General features: G+C 43.6%; 1 pseudogene; it reads right to left on the bottom strand.

Moving 5' to 3' along the window:
* Positions 1–1,411: 1,411 nt before the first annotated feature.
* Positions 1,412–14,077, bottom strand: LOC101052475 (SREBP regulating gene protein-like; annotated as a pseudogene).
* Between the last annotated feature and the right edge of the window lie 2,940 nt (positions 14,078–17,017).

Genomic DNA, 17,017 nt, shown 5'->3' with positions numbered 1-17,017 from the left:
TTTTGTGTCTGACCTCTTGCTCTTAGGATAACGTTTCTAAGTTTCTTCTTCTTCTTCTTCTTCTTTTTCTTTCTTTCTTTTTTTTTTTTTTTTTTTTTTGGAGACGGAATTTGGCTTTATCACCCATATTGGAGTGCAGTGGCACGATCTTGGCTCACCGCAACCTCCGCCTCCCCTGGGTTCAAGCAATTCTCCTGCCCCAGCCTCCCAAGTAGCTGGAATTACAGGCATGCACCACCATGCCTGGCTAATTTTTGTATTTCAGTAGAGACGGGATTTTGCCATGTTGACCAGGCCGGTCTCAAACTCCTGACCTCAGGTGATCTGCCCACCTCGGCCTCCCAAAGTGCTGGGAGCCTTCCAAAGTGCTGGGATTACAGGCATGAGCCACCATGCCTGGCCGTCTTTTTAACAATTATTTATTTATTTATTTATTTTTATAGCAAGGTGTGTCTGCTAGGTGTGTCTCTGTTTAGGCATTGCCTTAACATTGGGTATTGCCAGAGCAGGGGAGGAGGTCGCCTCTGACCTTTCTGAAGCTCCCACTGTACCTGAGGCTAAGCAGCCCGCAGTTCCCACTGTACCTGAGGCTAAGCAGCCCGCAGTTAATTTTATTAAGTGGCGAAAGAAATGAGAACAAATTCCTCCAGGATGAGAAGCTCTATTTCTGCTAAAACAATGCTCTCCCATAGGGTATATGAGCACATTCAACCACCTCTAGAAAAGAATCCTAGGGCAGGCGCGGGGTGCCAACAGCTAGAAATCTTGCAGTTAGAGTAGAAGAGTGTCTGAGTTTTTAGATAATTTTAGGTGCCAGGATGTGATTAACAGGCTATGTTCAGGACCTACTCTTGATACTGTCGAAATAAAAACAAAAATAACTGCCTGGAGAACATCCACACCCTAAAAGACAAAACATGTTTTCCGGGTGAAGGGATGATTTAACTCAGGAAACTTGAGAACACAAAACAGCAGCAACAGAAATAACGTCCTTGAACCTATTCAACTAGAACTGCAAGGTGTTTTCCAACATAAGACATTATCGTTTTCCCGCTACTCCAAAAGAATCCAATAAATAATTTTATAAATTTATAATCAAAACTGGAAGTGACGCCGCCCCCCCGACAACCCAAATCACAGGTCCTTGTACAGTCCCAGGGCTGAGCGGTCCAGGAAAGCCACTCCGTGAGCCCAGCCTGGGGTCCCATCCTTCCTGAATAGGACCGGGTAGAGGGTCCATGCTCCTTTGCAGAAGAGTTGCATCCGGTAAGCTCAGGTGGGAAGTGACGCCGAAGATGAGAACAGGAGAAATGATCAAAGCCAAGGTTTCCTCACACTGAAGCCTGGCCTTAGGAGGTGACATCTTTGGTGGGGCCTTTTTGCCCAAGTTGGAGCAAGAACCCTGTGCCTGTCACACCGGGAAGAGCTCAGGTGGGCTTGCTCCACAGCAACACTTTGCTTTGGGGTCCTGGTAAGTGTTCTTATGTTGCATGCTCTGGGATGAGGTCCTGCATTTGGCCAGGCACAACTTATAAAGTTTTCTTCAACTGCCATGAAGAGGTTCTGGAATGCCACAGCTGCCCTGCTGGGGAAGCACTCCAAGAGAGTGCTTGTTGGGCCCAGGGAGCAGGAGGTCCAATACTTGAAGGTGCTGCAGCAGCCACTGGGCCAGCAGCTAGGGACATGGATATTGCAGCAGTGATTAGGCCAGCAGCCACCACAGCAGTATTGCTTTGTGCTAGGGACATTGATGTTACAGCAGCAATTTGGCCAGCAGCCACCACAGCAGTATTGCTTTGTGCTAGGGACATTGATGTTGCAGCAGCGATTAGGCCAGCAGCCACCACAGCAGTATTGCTTTGTGCTAGGGACATTGATGTTGCAGCAGCGATTAGGCCAGCAGCCATCACAGCAGTATTGCTTTGTGCTAGGGACATTGATGTTGCAGCAGCGATTAGGCCAGCAGCCATCACAGCAGTATTGCTTTGTGCTTGGGACGCTGAAGCTGCAGCAGCGATTAGGCCAGCAGCCATCACAGCAGTATTGCTTTGTGCTTGGGACGCTGTAGTTGCAGCAGCAGTTGGGCCAGCAGCCATCACGGCAGTATTGTTTTGTGCTTGGGACGCTGAAGCTGCAGCAGCGATTAGGCCAGCAGCCATCACAGCAGTATTGCTGTGTGCTAGGGACATTGATGTCGCAGCAGTGATTAGGCCAGCAGCCATCACAGCAGTATTGCTTTGTGCTTGGGACGCTGTAGTTGCAGCAGCAGTTGGGCCAGCAGCCGTCACAGCAGTATTGCTTTGCACCAGGGATGTTGACTTTGCAGCAGCCATTCACCAGCAAATCCTTCCTCTCACAAACATAGTTCATCCATGATGAGAGGCTCCCCTCGAATGGAGTTGTGGCACTGATTGCTGGGGTGACTGCCATTGCCCGAGTTAAACTGCACTTTCCACAGAATGGGCTGATCATGGTCTTGAACCTGGAGGAGATTCTTCTCTCTCACTCCTCCTCCTGCTTGTGCTCCTGGGGAAGTAGACAAGTGACAGCCCGAGGACCAGTGTGAGCACCCACCTTCTCTGCAGACCTCGGTGCTATACCACGACCACCTGATTCACTGTCCTGTGTTGTGGAACGGCACCTCCAGGGCTCCTATACACCCCGCAGCCCCATCCCTTGAGGCAGGCACTGACCTCATGGCCTGTGGCTGAGTCCCAGGTTTTTTTTTTTCTAGTTCCATATATCAGAATTTAATTCCTGTTTATGATGGATGATATTCCAAGACGTGTTGTTTTCTTTCTTTGGCGGCCATCTTAATTTGTGTGAAATAGTATTTCATTGTGGTGTTTGTTTTTAATTATTATTTTTTGAGACAGAGTCTTGCTCCGTTGACAGGCTGGAGTGCAGTGACGCGATCTTGGCTCACTGCAACCTCTGTCTCCCGTTCAAGTGATTTTCCTGCCTCAGCCTCTGGAGTACCTGGGACTACAGGCCACCACACCCAGCTAATTTTTGTATTTTTAGTAGAGATGAGATTTCACCATGTTGGCCAAGATGGTCTCAATCTGTTGACCTCATGATCCACCCGCCCCAGCCTCCCAAAGTGCTGGAATTACAGGCATGAGCCACCGTGCTCAGCCCCCATTGTGGTTTTGAGTTGGGTTTTCTTAATGAGGGATGATGTTGAGCGTCTTTTCATGTGCTGATTGGCCAGTTTGTATGTCTTCTCCGGAGAAATGCCTATTCAAGTCCTTTGTTCATTTTTGAACTGTGCTGTTTGTTTTTTGTCATTGTCGAGTTATAGGAGTTATTTACATATTCTGAATATTAATTCTTATCAAGGATGTGATTTGCAAACATTTTCTCTCATTTAGTAGGTTGCCGTTTCACTGTGTTGATAATGTCCTTTGATCCAAAACAATTGAAATTTGATGAAGTCCAGTTCACGTATTTCCTTCTTCGTTGCCTGCGCTTTTGCGATCATATTGAAGACATTGTCGCCAAATCCAACGTTATAAAAATCTTTCCTCTATGTTTTCTTCTAAGAGGTTTATCGTGTTAGCTCTTATATTTAGGTCTTTGATCCATTTTGAGCTAAATTTTATAAATAGTATAAAGGAGCCAACGTTATTTTTTTTTGCATGCTAATACCTAGTTTTACCAGCACCATTTACTGAAAAGATTACCCTTTTCCCTATTAAAAATCATTGGGCCGTATATGGGAGGGTTTATTTCTAGGGTCCTTATTGTATTCCTTTAGTGTAGATGTCTGTCCTTATGCCAGTACTACGCCATTTCGATTACTGTAGCTTTGTAGTAAGTTTTGCAATCGGGAAGCATGAGTCTTCCGAGAAAAGTCAGTTTCATTCACATGAGATAAAAATTACCACGTGAGTGAGTCTCAGCTTGGTAAACGCAGAGGAGGTAGCACTCAAGCCATTTTGAAGACCAGAGTTCCTGTCAGCATCATCCAGCTACAGACCTCCTCAGAGCTCATGCCCACCAATCTTCAATATTGCAAATGGAGGAAGGGGAGGGATGGAGACCAAGGATATTGCGCACAGGGTTATGAATTGGTTCACCTTTCTGGAGGGCGTTTGGGAATTAGAATCGCAGTCCTTGGATGTGGGTTACTGTTTGACCCAGGAATGATGCTTTCAGGTAGAGTAATAACAAATGGACTTACAAAGAAATTTCCAGAAAAAGGCGTTACCACACTGTTACCATAGAAATGAACAACAAAAAAAGTTTAAGTGGCACTGGTGAAATTATGGTGCAGCCATACAGTGAGATACCAGGTGTCTGTTAGAAACATGTGTTGAAGCCTATTTGTAGATATGAAAAGATGATAAGCATTTAGATTAAAAAAAACCCCACCATTATATTTACTATGCAATTTCACAATTGTCAGATTTGAAGATCATAAAATACACACACACACACACACACACACACACAGGAAGGGTAGATGCTGTTACTTATAGTAGTTATATTATGTCATAAAAATTTTCCTATATGTTTTCTTCTAAGAGGTTTATAGTGTTAGCTCTTATATTTAGATCTTTGTTCCATTTTGAGCTAAATTTTGTAAATAGTATAAAGGAGCCAACTTTATTTTTGTGTGTGTGAATTTCTAGTTTTAGCAGTACCATTTACTGAAAAGATTACCATTTTCCCTTATTAAAAATCACTGGGCCAGCCGGGCGCAGTGGCTCAAGCCTGTAATCCCAGCACTTTGGGAGGCCAAGGCGGGTGGATCATGAGGTCAAGAGATCGAGACCATCCTGGTCAACATGGCGAAACCCCGTCTCTACTAAAACAAAAAAAACAAAAAACAAAAAACAAAACAACAAAAACAAAAACAAAAAAAAACAAAAGAATTAGCTGGGCATGGTGGCGCGTGCCTGTAATCCCAGCTACTCAGGAGGCTGAGGCAGGAGAATTGCCTGAACCCAGGAGGCGGAGGTTGCGGTGAGCCGAGATCGCGCCATTGCACTCCAGCCTGGGTAACAAGAGCGAAACTCCGTCTCAAAAAAAAAAAAAAATTAAAAAAAAAATCATTGGGCCCTATATGTGGTCTGGCCGTATATTAGGTCTGGCTTGCCAAAACAGATCCTGAGCGTTCATGTGCAGCAGATTTATTAAGGGAGTACTTCCGGGAGAAACTGGTAAGGGAGTGGGAGAAGCAGCACAGAAAGGACCGGAAGCAAAGCCAGCAGGCAATTTTAGACCAAGTCCCGTAGAGCAGTGGTCCACAACTGGTCTATGGGATTAGGAACTGGGCTGCACAGCAGGAGATGAGTGGCGGGTGAATGAGTAAAGCTTCATCTGTATTTACGGCCACTTCCCACTGCCCACGTGACTGCCTGAACTCCACCTCTCATCAGATCAGTGGTGCCATTCGATTCTCATAGGAGCACAAACCCTCTTGTGAACTGCACATGCGAGGGATCTAGGCTGTGTGCTCCTTGTGAGAATCTAATGCCTGATAATCTGTCACAATCTCCCATCAAATGGGACTGTTTGGAGCAGGACAAGCTCAGGCTTCCACACTGATTCTACATGATGGCGAGTGGTACAATTATTTTATTCTATATTACAATGTAATAATAATAGAAACAAAGTACCCAATAAATGTAATGCACTGAATTATCCCCAAACCATTCCCCACCATCCGTGGAAAAGTTGTCTTCCACAAACGTGGTCCCTGGTGCCAAAAAGGTGGGGACGTCTGCCATAGAGGGTAACTTCGGCTTCATCCCACAGAAAAACTCTAAGAGTAAATTACACCTTAGGTTTATTCTAACCCAAGGCAAGGAAGCTGAGCTTTCAAACTCCTTCACTCAGCAGTCATTGGTTAAAGGCCACCCTGCAGGGATGTAAACTCCCAGACAGGCTGAATGCAGCTGCTCTTGTAGCCTGAAGGCAGACCGCCAAGGTAGAGTCACAGATGCAGGCCACTGGGGGCAAAAACTTACCAATGTTGAGGAAGAGACGTGAAGAAACAGTAAAGGGATTTTAGGGGATCTGAGCGGAGCACGCCATTCAGCATTCTTTAAGTTTTTGTGGATGAGGAAAATGCATTGTTTTTATAGTAACAACATGTCATTTAAAAATTATGTGTTGAACAAACACCTTTGAAAGTCCTCTACAGTCTTACAACTATTTCACGGAATTAGGTTTAGTATCCTGTGGCGGGGAAAAGGCGTTTTCTTCTTGGCTGAGTCTGTATATTAAAAATAAAGGAAAAAAAAAAAAAGCTTTTTCTCATAGCCGTTCCACAGTGACTGTCTTGGCAATATTCTAATAAAGCTATCAGGCTTTGAAATCTTTATGCCGGAAACCAACCTATATCATTAAGAGTAATATAGTCAAAACAATCACAACAATGACATGTGGAACTATCCTGTAGGTTAATATTGATAAGAACAGTGACATGTATTGGAATGTTCTATAGGCTGGGTCCTGGGTGAAGCATTTTACATGCATTATCTCATTAAATTATCTGAATAATCCTATTAGTTAGGTACAGTGATTATGCCCATTTCCCAGATGTGAAAAACAGTCAAAAAATGTTACGCAGTTTGATCCAACAAAACCAGTAAAAGGCAGAGCCTGGGCTCAGCTCAGGTCTGTCTGGTGTCAGAGCTCCTGTTTGAAATCTCTGCACTGTGATATATCCCAAACCATGTGCTTCTCTTACATTTTAAGAAACATTAGGTCTTGAATTCAGATCATGGGCCAGTTCTGCTGTTATATTGTACTCCTTCTTTTTACATGTAATCCTGAGAATATTTTTCTGCTGGTTTTCCTAGCCTTATGACACAATTCATTTTAACTTCTTTCTGTTCATAATCTCTTAGGAAAAGGGCTGATGTATTTGTAAAAGTATAAGCAAAAACCCATCATTGTCCGTGGAGAATGCCTGCCCCAGTGCATGCTGGGTTAAACATTTTCTAATATTCTAACTTCAACCACTGCATTCCCCAAATGATAGCTTTCTCTGATCGGAGGGGAAATCTTACCTTTTTGTCTGCTGCAGATATACGTGGTAAAAAAGGACAGAGGCCAACAGGTGTATTATAATGTGAGAAAATCACTCTCTAGGACAGAAGAATAAGGGTGATAATTTTAGAAATTGCCCAATAGGATAAATGGGTGGCTTCTTTCTTTTCCTTAACTGCTTTCTTTTCATTGTTGCTTAAGTCTAAATTCCTGGCATAGAACTCTACATGACACAGGTTGAGAGGGATAGAAACAAGCACATAGTTTGAAAGAAATAGAGAGGATTTCTTCCCAGGTTAAATTTCTAGCTAAAGATTAATTTGTTTGCACCAGACTCATAACTTTCCAGATTTTCTGTTTGCTTATGTATGAGGGGGGGAAAAGAGCTCAGCTAGGCTGAATATAGCGATTAGTTATATTACTCAAACATTCATTATTGAAAAACCTCAATTCCACTTGGAGTTGGGGTTTGTTTAGTGCTCATGACAATAACTTTCTGCTTGACTGATGGTTACTAAGGTTGATAGTGGTATGGGAATGTCAATTGCAAATAGAAATAGACACATAAACTCTAGGACCCATTAAGCCGGTTACCATGCTCACATCCCCAAATGTATGTTGTTTCAACATACAGGCTAAAGAGATTTAATTACATTCTGGGATAGGAAACATTTATGTTTCAAGTTTTCACTGGTTGGGGGATGCAACAGAGAAGAGTAATGAAGCAGAGAGACCTCAGGGAATCAGGAGAGCATCACACCTGCTGACAGGTGCAAAGAACAGACCTAACATCTGTGAAGGAAAAGTGGAGTATTTAGGAACAAGGTGGTGGGAAATTAAAGCACCAAGAGACGTTAAGCTGCTCCAGAAACAGGCTGGGAGACTGATTGTTTGTCTCAATCAAGAGATGCCTGCTCCTAAAAATAAAGACAGGGCCCATCAGACTTACTTTTTTCCTTCTTCTTTCAGCCCATTGGGCTTGATTTGGTCTTAAGGCATGAAAGGAAGCCTCATCGAGCCCAGCTACATTTTCACGCCGGGAAAATGAGCACTTAAAATGTAAACAGTTCTCCCAACTGCATGTGCTCAAGGCAAATGGATTTGGAAGAATTTCACCCACTGTTCTCAGGGAATGGTTGCTCTGTGGGGTATCTCTGAGACCCACAAGGCTAAGGTTCTTGTTTTGTTTGTTTATTTTATTTGACTTTTCAAATAAGCAAACCATGGCTTAGAGAGGACAGAGAGTTTGGGTTGGCAGTCTAGTATCTTGCTTAAACAATGGGCCCAAATTCTGGATCTGCCACTTAGCAAATCACTGGGTGATTTGGGCAAGTTTCAGTCTCCCTGAGCCTCTGCCCCTTCTATGAAACGGGAAGAAAACAGTATTGCTGACATACTGTCAACTATTAGGATTGATGGGAAAAATACATTTAACATGTTCTGCAGATTTATTGAGCACTCACTGTGCCCCAGGTGATGTTCTAGTTGCTGTATAACCTGGCTTTTTTTTTTTTCCTGTCGTTGAATTTCTTTTTATTCTTATTTTTTGATTAAAATAATTTATTTTTATTTTTTGTTGGTACACAGTAGGTGTATATGGAGTATACAAGATGTTTTGATACAGGCATGCAATGCGTGAAAAATCACATCACGGAGACGGAGGTATCCACCCTCTCAAGTGTTGATCCTTTGTGTTACAAACAGTCCAATTCCAATTATGCTCTTTTAATTATTTTTAAAGGTACAATTGAATTATTATTGACTGTAGTCACCCTGTTGTGTTATCATATAGCAGGCTTTATTCATTAAATTTTGGGGGAGACCTGTTAAACATCCCCCCTGCATATAGCCCTTCCCAGCCTCTGGTAACCATCTATTTATTTATTTACTTGTTTATTGAGACAGGGTCTCCCTCTGTCTCCCAGGCCCAGGCTGGAGTGCAGTGGTGCAATTCCAGCTCACTGCAGCCTCCGCGTCCTGGGTTCAAGTGATTCTAATGCCTCAGCCTCCCGAGTAGCTGAAACTACAGGCACGTGCCACCACTCCTAATTTGTGTGTGTGTGTGTGTGTGTGTGTGTGTGTGTATTTTTAGTAGAGATGGTGTTTCACCATGTTAGCCAGACTGGTCTGGAACTCCTGACCTCAGGCGATCCGCCAGCCTCAGCCTCCCAAAGCGCTGGGATTACAGGCATGAGCCACTGTGCCCAGCCACCATCCTTTATATAACTTTGCTTTTTACCACTGGGTGAGAGATTCAGCTAATAGTCACAGCAACTGACCATTATCAAATATCTACTGTGTTCCAAATAACTGTGTTTATTTATTTATTATTTTTTTATTTTGATTCTTCTGTTGAGACAGCGTCTCATTCTATCACCCAGGCTGGAGTGCAGTGGTGTAATCTCGGCTCACTGCAACCTCTGCCTCCCAGGTTCAAGCAATCCTCCCACCTCAGCATCCCAAGTAGCTGGGACTACCGGTGCTCATCACCACAATGTGCTAATGTGAGTAATTTTAGTAGAGATGGGGTTTTGGCATGTTGGCCAGGTAGGTCTTGAACTCCTGGCCTCAAGTGATCTGCCTGCCTCAACCTCCCAAAGTGTTGGGATTATAGGCATGATCCATTGCGCCTGGCCTGTGTTTACTTTTTTTTTTTTTTTTTCTTGAGACAGAGTTTCACTCGTTACCCAGGCTGGAGTGCAAGGGCGCGATCTCGGCTCACCGCAACCTCCGCCTCCTGGGTTCAGGCAATTCTCCTGCCTCAGCCTCCTGAGTAGGTGGGATTACAGGCATGTGCCACCATGCACAGCTAATTTTTTGTATCTTTAGTAGAGACGGGGTTTCACCATGTTGACCAGGATGGTCTCGATCTCTTGACCTCGTGATCCACCCACCTCAGCCTCCCAAAGTGCTGGGATTACAGGCTTGAGCCACCGCGCCCGGCCTTTTACACATATATTTCATTCGAATAGACAACAGCTCTAATAAGAGGCACGTACTGTTTTTTATCCCCATTGTGTCGATAAGGAAACTAAGGCTTAAAGAGAGAAGGTGAGTCACTTGCCCAAGGTCACACCTCTAGCAGGTGTGGGGCTGAGATTCATTCCATTGTCCCTGACAACAAATAATTATTGAGCATCTACTGGGCCACACACTGCACTCGAAGCAGAGAAGGCAAGAATGAGCAAGTAGGGAGGACAGGCTCTCTGTCCTAAAGGCACTTATATTCCAGTGGAGAGGCTGCAACAACTCCCTGTACAAGTAAGACTTTGTTCTGACGGTGGCAGTCACACAGGGCTGAGGGTGAGGATCTGACCTGGTTTGGAGGAGTGACATTTACACTGAGATGCAAAGTAGGGTGTGTGAAGAATGCTCCAGGCTAAGGCCATTTTCAAGATGAACTCACTCCTCATGCCTGTCTCTCTAGCCTATTCAACAAGAGCATTGGCTCCAGTTGCCCTGGTTGGTGGTAACTATCTCTGCTTTGCCAATTTGTCTGTCAGCCCTGGGCTCTGACAGATGTGTTTTCTTTGTAAGAGGGATCTTGACATTCTTTCCCAGAATCTTTTTCTTGACCAAAGGTTTGTGATTGGCCCTTGGCAAATTGTAAACTAACAACATTTGTATGCATGCGTGTGTGTGTGTGTGTGTGTGTGTATCTTGTGGCTATAAAAATCCCATCTTCAGTTACATCTCTTCACTATCCCAATTCTCTATCCTTATTCAGTGAGCAAGTGAAGATGGTTATTTTGAGTGACAGGAAGAAAAACTGGTGAACTCTTGGCATGAAACCTGAATAACCCTCTTCTCTGCCTAACCACAAGCAGAGAAACCCACTTAGCTGAGGGACAACTGAGTTGTCAAACATGTCCAGGAGAATTAATGAGACTGTTTTCATGTTTTTCCTTTGGGGAAGAGGAAGGACAGGCAGCATTCTCAGAACTGAAGGACTTTGAATTAAAAATGAGAGAGGTGTGAGAATTCTTTTCAATTTTCTCCCATTCAATTCTATGACACATTTTATTACCCTTGGCTAGGAACCAGGGACTCAAGACATTAAAGACTCCTCTTTCCTATCCTCCCAGGGACTCTTAATTTGCTACAGGAAATAGATACGTTTACATAAGCAACTTTAATACAAAGTAAACTATGCTTAGGACTCAGCATGGTGCCTGCCCCATTGTGGGCACTGTTTTAGCCAGACCTCTTCAGAGAAACAGAAGAAATGGAATTTATATAGAAAAAAATATAGGAAGAAATTTGTTATAAGGATGGGCTTACCTGATTGTGAGGGATGAGAAGTCCCATGATATACCATCTGCAAGCCAAAGAACCAGGAAAGCTGATGGTGGGGTTCAGTCCAAGATTCACATCCAAAGAACCAGGAGTGCTTATGTCTAAGGGCAGGAGAAGATGCATGTCCCAGCTCAAGCAGAGGGAGCAAATTCACTCTGCCTTTTTGTTCTATTCAGGCTCTTAACAGATTGGCTACTACCCACCCGTATCGGTGATGGTAATCATCTTTTCTCAGTCTACTGATTCACGTGCTAATCTCATCCAGAAACACTCTCACAGACACATACGGAAATAATGTCTTATCAGTTATCTGGGCGCACTTAGGCTGATCAGGTTGACACATGAAATTAACCATCATAGGCGCTTAATAAAGTTTTGTGAAATGATTGAGTGTTTGCAGGAATGAATGAATGGGTGGATGGATCAATAAATGAAGGAATGAATGAATGAAGGTCCACGAGGAAGTGCTAGACCCTTGGGTGTGCTTTTAGTGAGGTACATTGTTAGGAGCTTCACAGAGAATTGGGGGTTGATGTATGCAGGAATTCACTGAGTGAAAGATAAGATTAAAAAAAGAGACAAGGAGTGATGGAAAAATCTCAAGACTCAGGTTTGGGGCCCAATTTTAAGCTTGCCTGCATCCCTGCTTCCCTTAGAACACTGTGGTGGATAAGGTAACATGCTGCAGTGATGCTCAAACTTGAGCATGCATTGACATCGCTTGGGAGGTTTCTTAAAACCCAGATTGGTCAGGCGCGGTGGCTCACACGTGTAATCGCAGCGCTCCGGGAGGCCGAGGCGGGCGGATCACTTGAGGTCAGGAGTTTGAGACCAGCCTGGCCAACAGAGTGAAACCCCATCTTTATTAAAAATACAAAAAAATAGCCGGGCGTGGTGGTGGGCACCTGTTATCCCAGCTGCTTGGGAGGCTGGGTTAAGAAAATCTATTGAACCCAGGAACCAGAAGTTGCAGTGAGCCAAGATAGCTCCACTGAACTCCAGCCTGGGAGACAGAGTGAGGCTCCATCGAAAACACACACACACACACACACACACACACACACACACACACATACAGATTTTGGGGTCCAACCACAGAGCTTCTGACTCATTAAGTTTAGGGTGGAGCCTGAGAACTTGACTTTCTGGCAGTTTCTCATGTGATAGTGACAGTGCTGGTCCAGGTACCAGCCATTGAGAACCAATGGCCGATTAGCTGAGAACAAGGACTCCTGGAATCAAGCCACTAGAGCTTAGGGTTGCCAGGTAAAATATGCCCAGTGAAAATTGCATTTCACAGAAACAACAAACAATTTTTAGTAGAATTCCCATGTCAGAGGCATCCTGTATTTTTATTTGCTACATCTGGCAACGCTATTGGGTTGAACTCTCAGTGCTGTTAGAGCCGTGCTGTTTAAGGCAGATCATTTAGGCTCTGCAAGTTTCAGTATCCTCACCTATAAAATGGGGGCGGTAACAATACCAGCTGTCTCCTAAAGTAATTATGACGATGAAATAATCGTAGAAAGGATTTAGCGCAGAGCCTTGCCTGCAGCAAGCACGCAGGAAATGTCAGCTGTTACTATTCACCATTATCCTCAGGTGAGTAGCTTTTGGGGTTAAAAAAAAGCATTACACAGAGGTTGTTTTTTTTTTTAAAGGATTTTATGATTCAGCCTTTTAAATTTTAAACTAGGAAATATTTCTCCTCTTTCAAAAGGTCCTTTTAGCTGCCCTCTCCCATTTCTTTAATAGTAGATTATAAAGAATGGATTGGTTGATTGCATCTAAAAGCTCCTCTTCCAACAACTCGCAGCCCCACACAGGGTTGGATTTGGCTCACCTCTGTGTGGTGTGTCTGGGTTTAAAATTTCTGAGGGGCTTGTAAAGGCAGGTCTCTGGGAGCACGGCTGGGTCCTGCCTCTAAGAAATAGGCACAGCTCCTCTCAACCTGCTGCTTGCTTTGAATAAAAACAGGATGAGGGCCAGGTGTGGTGGCCTATAATCTGAAATCCCAGCATTCTGGGAGGCTGAGGCAGAAGGATAGCTTAAGGCCAGAAGTTCAAGATCTGCCTGGGCAGCATAGCAAAACCCTCTCTCTACAAATTAAAAATTAACCAGGCATGGTGGAGGGCACCTATAGTCCCAGATACTTGGGAGGCTGAGGTGGGAAGCTCACTTGAGCCCAGGAGTTTGAGATCAGCCAGGGAAACATAAGGAGACTCCATCTCTACAAAAAATAAAAAGTCAAGCTGGACATGGTAATGCATGCTTATAATCCCAGCTGCTCAGGAGGCTGAGGCAGGAGGATCACTTGAGCCCAGGAGTTCAAGGTTACACTGAGCTATGATCATGCAGATTGTAGCTGCACACCAGCCTAGGTGACAGAGTGAGACCCTATATCTTAAAAAACCAGAAACAACAACAAAAACAAACAGAATGAGGGAGAAGGAGAATGCTTTTTAGTATAGAATCAATTCAAGGCTGATTCCATCCCTTGGAATTAATTTTTTCCCCTCAATATTCCAAACTTACATCCATTTTGAGGTTTGGGATCCCCATTTCCCCTGCACTTCATGGAATGCCATCCCATTTTGGAAGCTGGAGAGCCAGTGGGGGTCAGCTTGGAATGTTCATGAGCAACCTGAGCTGTGCCGGGCGCTGAGCTTTGGTCTGAAATGCCTGAACGTTTCTTTATAAAGTTGACCACATCAGTATTTTTCAGCCCATAGGTCATGACCTGTAAGTGGGTCATAAAATCCATTTGAAGGGTCATAACTAGTATTCTTGTTTTCAGAAAGGAAGTAGAATACAACACAATGGAATTGAAAATTTCAGGATGCAGGCCAGGCACAGTGACTCATACTTGTAATCCCAGCACTTTGGGAAACCAAGGCGGGTGGATCAACTGAGGCCAGGAGTTCGAGACCACCCTAACCAAAATAGTGAAATCCCATCTCTACCAAAAATACAAAAAAACTTAGCTGGGTGTGGTAGGGTGTGCCTGCAATCCCAGCTACTCAGGAGGCTGAGGCAGGAAAATCGCTTGAATCTAGGAGGTGGAGGTTGTAGTGAACTGAGATGGCACCACTACACTCCAGCCTGGGTGACAGAGCAAGACTCCATCTGGAAAAAAAAAAAAATATATATATATATATATATATATGTCAGGATATATTGCAGTGCATAGTAAGGGTAAGTGTATTTTAAAACTTTTGATACATATGACATGTATGATAAATATGTAACATACACTATTTACATGTGTAATGGGTCGTGAAATATGGTCAAAAGAACGTGGAAGTCACGAGAGTAGGTAATGGCTAAGGCCCCCTGTAACTTTGCAGTATGGTGTTAATAAGACAGTGGTTTTTAAGCGAGGGCACTTTGGCTTCTCAAAGGAGATTTGGCAATGTCTGGAGACATTTTTGATTGTCACAACTTTGTGGAGAAGTTGTGTACTACTGGCATCTAATGGGTAGAGGCCAGGGTTGCTGCTGAATGTCCTGCATCACATAGGACAGTCCCACACAACAGGGAGTTATCTGGCCCCAAATGTCAATAGTGTGTAGGTTGAGAAACCCTGTTCTAAAGAGTATGTGTGGATAGAATCACTTATCAGTAGTAGCCTTCTTACTACTAGCTGGGATTTATTGAGCACTTACTATATGCTGGCTTGCTTCTACATGCTTTACATGAATGAACTCTTTTAATACTTAAAACAGGTGAGAGATAAACATATGTTTTTTTCCCCTTTTCATATAAGGAAACTGAGGATGATCAGAGGTTGTCCAAATTTACAAAGTTAGCAGAATCGGGATTCTAATCCAGGAATTCTAGCTTCAGTTCCTTGAATCAGCATTTTGTACTTCCATAGCACCTCAATCTCCAAAGCCTTTTTTGTTTTCTTGTAGCAAAACACATATAACATAAAATTTACCGTTTCAACCATTAAAAAAATGTACAATTCAATGGCGTTAAGTATATTCACAATGTCATGCAACCCCGCTGATCACCGCCATCAATTTCATAATTTTTTGCCTTCCCAAACAGAAGCTCTGAACCAGTTAAGCAGTCATGCCACACATTCTTTTTTTTTTTTTTTTTGAGACAAGAGTCTCACTCTTGTCGCCCAGGCTGCAATGCAGGGGTGTGATCTTGGCTCACTGCAATCTGGGATTACGGGTACCCACCACCACACCCAGCTAATTTTTATATTTTTAGTAGAGATGGGGTTTCACCATCTTGGCCAGGCTGGTCTTGAACTCCTGACCTTGTGATCCACCTGCCTCAGCCTCCCAAAGTGCTGGGATTACAGACGTGAGCTACTGTGCTGGCCATTCCATACATTCTTTCTTCTCCTCAGCCCCTGGTAACCTCCCATCTTTTCTCTGTCTCTATGAATTCTCTCATTCTAGGTATTTGATATCAATGAAATCATGTGATCTGTGGTCTTTTCTATCTGGCTTCTTTCACTTAGCATAATGTTTTCAAGGGTTCTACAAGCCATAGCCTGTATCATAATTTCATTCTTTTTTATGGCTGATTCATATTCCATTGTATGGATAGATCACATTTTGTTTATCTATGTGTCTGTTGATGGACACTTAGTTTTCACATTTTAGCTCTTGTGAATAATGCTGAGATGAGCCCAAAGCTTTTCCATACTGAGCGTGGAGAAGGGTTGTATCACTGAGAACAGGGAAGAAATCCAGGTTGTTTTGGTGACAGCCACTGTTCTCAGACACCTCACGTATATTATCTCATTTGATCTTCACATTAACCTCGTGAAGTTCCCCCATTTTTACAGATATGAAGAACAGAGAGGGTGAGTTACTTACACAGGGTCACACAGTGAACACACTCTTCATCACGAAGAAGAGAAGTGTGTGTATATTATGAAGCAGAACTCTGAGCAGTGGCTGCCTTCTAGAACAGGAGCTGAACTTCTCATTTTTACAGAAATCGAGGTAGGCAAAATTCCCTCAACACTCATATTGCACTATTTCTAGGTGTGATATTTAGACAAACATGAAGAAGCCTCAAATGGAAATAAAGATAGTTTTCCTTATGGAAGAAAAAAAATGATTTTCTATCTCTGAGATTCAGTGCCATGACTGTCACTCAGTCTTGATTTGATGAGGCTTCCTTCACAGTCAATTTATTCCCTCTGCCTGCATTGATGCAGAACCTACTATGTGCAAGGCACTGCTCCAGACGTGCAAGATGGCAGTGAACAGGACAGATCAAGTCCCTGTCCACGTGGAGTTTATGTTCTAGTTGGGGGAGACAGGTAATCAACAAGTGAACAAACACGCAGCAGACAGATGTGAGGGTGAAGAGTTGAACCTCGCTCTTGAAACTTATCTGTTGGCTCTAACGATGTCCACAAGAAGACACTGAACCCTGAGGCTGGAGGGTAAACTCAGCTCCTCACCCTCAACTCACTGTGTTCCCAGAAATGACCACATGTTTATCATGAAGAACTGAGCATCACATCTTCCCCTCATCCTTGGGGTCCCTATGAGGGAGAGAGAGCTGAAAGCTAGACTCATTCATGTCTGGCCTTTTCCACTCACCTTTTTTTTCTTCTCTGGAGTGAAGTCTATTTAGGAAAATGCCTTCAGGGTTCAAGGTGCTCTCCGATATCAGAAATCAGCAGAATTTTTCAGTAATGAACCAGACAGTACCTAGTTCAGTCTTTGTGGCTCATACA

This window comes from Saimiri boliviensis, chromosome 12 (genome assembly GCF_048565385.1).
Source record: "Saimiri boliviensis isolate mSaiBol1 chromosome 12, mSaiBol1.pri, whole genome shotgun sequence".
NCBI classification, from domain to species: Eukaryota; Metazoa; Chordata; class Mammalia; order Primates; family Cebidae; genus Saimiri; species Saimiri boliviensis.
Note: the sequence above shows the minus strand (reverse complement) of the source record. Positions and strands in the feature narration are given on the sequence as shown.